The sequence below is a fragment of the Fukomys damarensis genome, unplaced genomic scaffold, assembly GCF_012274545.1.
Source record: "Fukomys damarensis isolate Sample0158 unplaced genomic scaffold, DMR_v1.0_HiC HiC_scaffold_39, whole genome shotgun sequence".
Taxonomy (NCBI): domain Eukaryota; kingdom Metazoa; phylum Chordata; class Mammalia; order Rodentia; family Bathyergidae; genus Fukomys; species Fukomys damarensis.
The window spans coordinates 82763824-82768148 of NW_022900951.1; the positions used below are offsets into that span (position 1 = coordinate 82763824).

At 36.6% G+C, this 4325-nt stretch overlaps 1 pseudogene; it reads left to right on the plus strand.

The window, feature by feature from the left end:
• The first annotated feature begins 1381 nt into the window (after nucleotides 1-1381).
• LOC104855254 lies at nucleotides 1382-2626 on the plus strand (annotated as a pseudogene).
• The last annotated feature ends 1699 nt before the right edge of the window (nucleotides 2627-4325 follow it).

Here is a 4325-nt window from a genome sequence, read left to right on the forward strand (position 1 = left end):
TCTGTAAATTTTAAGCCTCCTTTCTCATTTCACTAGGAATCAGGGAGAAAGTGCAGTTTGCCATCATCTTTTTCGTGTGGAAATCAGTCTCTTCACTTTACTTGTGGGCTCCAATTCTCCCTTCAGATTTTTCCTGGGTCTTGGGGTTTCACCTTCCTCCTTTTATTCTTTTCCAAGTTTTTATATTCCAGCATCTGGTTTCTAAATCACAGAATGGCTGTTTTGCTGCTGTTTACCACTCTGCCATCCTCCCAGAAATCTCTCTATTTCAAAATGAAGAATTATGCTTGAAAGAAATCACCAAGTACAATGCATAAGATTCTAATAAGATTACTGACATTTAGAAATGGGAAGAAAGGAGCTAAAGGTGTAGGGAAGGTGGGATGGGTAGGGGAAGAGTAAAAAGGGAAAAGAAAAAAATGTGAGAGAATGAAAAGATGAAAATAAAGTGTTTGTAGATGGGGAGGGGAGGAGAGGGTGAAGGGAGGGCAGAGGTAAGGGGAAAAAATGAGAATCAAGACTTGTCATGTAGAGGTACAAGATCCCAACAATGAATGTAACTGTACTGTATCCCTAAAATGTACCAATAAACTCAATTAAAGCTGAAAAAAAAAGAAATCACCAAATTTCATTTCCAGTCCTATGTATAATATTTTGTTTAGATTTCACAGTGAATTCTTTTTAAATATATATATTCCATTATCAGAACACATTTCTGCCTCCAAGTGATAAGGCCTTAACTTTCTCTTGAAGATCCTCACTTATTTCCCCCATTTCTATTACCCTGATATGGGTGAAAAGTTTTAAATTCCTCTAACTGTAATTAATTACTTAATGGTATTTTGGGTTAAAAAGGCAAGAATTATTTTATCCTTTGCCTAGGAAATCCAGAATGCCTTCGGGTAAATGAGTTTGATCTCATCGCCTATTAAAAGTCATTGAGGGCCAGGGATTTAGCTCAGTGATTCTGCCACTTGCCTCACAAGCACAAGGACCTGAGTTCAATCCCCAGTACAAAAATATTGGCTGGGGATTTAGCTCAGTGGTTCTGCCACCTGCCACACAAGCTCAAGGTACCAAGTTTGATCCCTGGTACAAAAAGAAAAGAAAGAAGCCTGTGATATTTAGGGCTGAGGATTTGGCTCAGTGGTTTTGCTGCCTGTCTTGCAAGTGCAAGGGCCCAAAGGGCCTGAGTTCGATCCCCAGTACCAAAAATAAATAAATAAATAAAATAAAAAATAAGTCATTGATGCTCAAGTTCATGAGAATATTTTCACACAAAAGGTGGTGTGTATCCAGGCTGTGGGGTACTCAGAGCCATGGAGGACCCTGCTGCCACTGTCTCTTTAACTTTAGAGGAAGCAATACAGAGGGGTGGAAAATGGAAGAGCTGCAGGTGTTACTAGAGAAGGAGATCCAGTACAGCAAGAGGGTACTGACAGAGAATTACCAGAAACTGACCCAGGTGGCAGACTACTTTGAGAACAACTACATATAGGCTACAGACAAGAGAAAAGCTTTAGAAGAGACCAAAGCACATACAACTCAATTTCTAGCTAGTGTTGCTTATCAAATAAATTCATTGGCTAACAGTGTACCCCAGTTGCTGGACAACCAAGCTTCTCAGCTTCAGAGAAAGAAGTCTTCCATCAATCATATCTCACAGGAAGACATGAGAGTCAAAGACAAAAGATATCATTTTTCATGGCAATTGCAGTACCAGAGTGCCAACATTTGTGCCAGATGTGGCCATTCATAAAGAAGAAGTGGCTGAAAAAGGAATTGGTATTTTGACAACAAGAATACAAGAAGAGCTCACAAAATGATAGCAACTGAAAATATGGAGCACCTTGTAAGGTATATTTGGAAACCTATTGACTACACAGTTCTAGATGACATGGGACATGGTGTCAAGCATAGAAATAACCAGCCTGCAAGAACTGGCACACTGTCAGGAACAAATCCTCCTACTCAGAAAACACTGATCCCGGCCATGTCAGGCCAGGGAACACTGGGGCAAAATACTCCTTCTAAAAATATTGAGCCTGTTAAACCCCCAACAGTTCCTAATGATTACATGAACAGTCCTGCAAGGCTTGGAAGTCAGCACAGTACAGACAGGACAGCTTCTTTAAATTAGAGACCAAGGACACACAGTGGAGCAGTTGAGACAGTCAAAGTCAAGAGAACAGTGAAAGCAGTAGTACTAGCATTCCCATTGCTGTACCTACACCTTCCCCACCCATTATTGGACCAGTTGCCCACAGCCCAACTCCACCACCACCACCTCCTCCATCACATGCCCATATGTGATGACTCCCCACTTCCACAGCCACCTCCCTCAGTGGATTATGAAGATGAGGAAACTGCAGTAGTTCAGCATAATGATCCATATACATATGGGGATCCTTTCTGGGTCCCCAGGAATGACATTGAAATGGTTGTTGCAACATGTGATTATACAAAAGACAAGGATGATGAGCTGTCATCTATGGAGGGTGTGGTCACTTACATGATGAAGAAGAATGGTGATGGCAGGTATAAAGTGACTAGGCTCTTCCCTGGGAACTATGTTGAATCAGTCATGCACTATACTGATTTTTGTTTGTTTGTTTTTTGCTTTTAAAGTATATTCTTATTATTCAGTCATACTGTGCATTATTACAGTTAACAGAAGTGTCTTCATGTTTTAAAATGTGCCCATATTTTCAGGACATCCTGCTTATTGGTATATTAGAATGTCTATCTGTGAGCGTAAATCTTTGTCTCAGTTTGTGTATTGCTTGACAGCACCTTATACAAGAGGCTTCCCATAAACAATTATGCCTATGTACTTACACATTTTTAACTTTATGGCCAGCCTAAGTATTCTGGGGAAATGGGGTATAATATTTAACAAATCATGATTTGTATTGTACCATTATGTGTTTCAGTGCAGCATAGTTACTAATACTATGTCAACTAATATTAAAATCAAAAAACTTAAATGCTGGTTCTGGTCATACTTTTTGTTTAGATTCTGTCATTTTAAAAAATTATTTAAAGCTTGCATAAAGATTTATGTATTGAAATATACTTAAAAATTCCAGGATGCTTCCCATTTGTGTAATACTTACTAGAGTACTCAGAAGGTGAGTCGCTAAGGTCTGCATGTGAAACAAACAAAAAGGATTATCTGTAATGTAATTTTTACCTAAGTTTCTTAATGAGTGAATTTGCATCATAATTTTTTCCATTCATAAACACATATGTGAAACAAAGGTTTTTGTCCTTTTCTTCAATGGTTTGCTTTTAAAAATACAAAAACTGATGGATTGCAGAATTATTATTCTATTTTTTCAATATACTGACTTGGAAAAAATTTTTAGCCTTATGTCAGTATGTCCCAATAGCAATATGATGGATTTTTGCAGATTTAAAGTCTATGATGATTATTTACAAGTCAGTATCCCGAATTCTTTTTTAAAAACAACTCTTGAAGCTAAGAAAATATTTCAAAGTATGTACACCATTCTGTAAGTAAAATTGTTAAAGATTGCCATGTTAGTCCCTCAGTTTTATAATGGACTGTTGTACACTGGCTCAATAAAAGGAACTTAAATGTATCTTTTACATACATTTAAAGTGGATGCAATTAATTTGTGAATAGGCGCTACTTATTCTTTTACCTGGCACTAGCATCATTAAGCCTTTTAAAAAATTGGAAAAGGTGAATCATATTAATCAGTGAACAGAGATATACTTAATTAACAGATATGTATTGTCTTTTGATATCATTGAAATGCAGCACATGCACTTTGTGTGTCTCCTTTTAAAGAAAGGGTTAGAGGGATACTACCTTCTCTTTTTATCTTGTGTATAATTCTATATTGCTTAGGATATTAAAGTAGAGCACTCCAGTGTGGGTTTCTGTATATTGAGAATGTATTTGGATTTCAAATTTAAGTTATGTACTGGATGTTACAGACTTAAAAACAGCATAGTAAATGGTGAGACTAGTGCAAAATTTTTATTTCTGAAAGTTAGATAGTTCTACCAAATCAGTGTTAGTTTCATATGCACTTTGCCTTTAATTAATTTTTTAAAAAGCATAAGTAGACTTTAAGACAAATCTGATTTAAAAAAAATAAAGAGAAAGTCACTACATATTGGTTAAAGGAAAAATTGGACAGGAAGAGGTAAAACTTATTAATATACATGCACCAAACAACAGTTCAGCCAACTTCATAAAACAAGTACTACTGACATAAGAGATGTCATAAACATAAACACAATTATATTAGTGAACCTCAAGACCCCACTATAACAAATAGACAAACTAGACA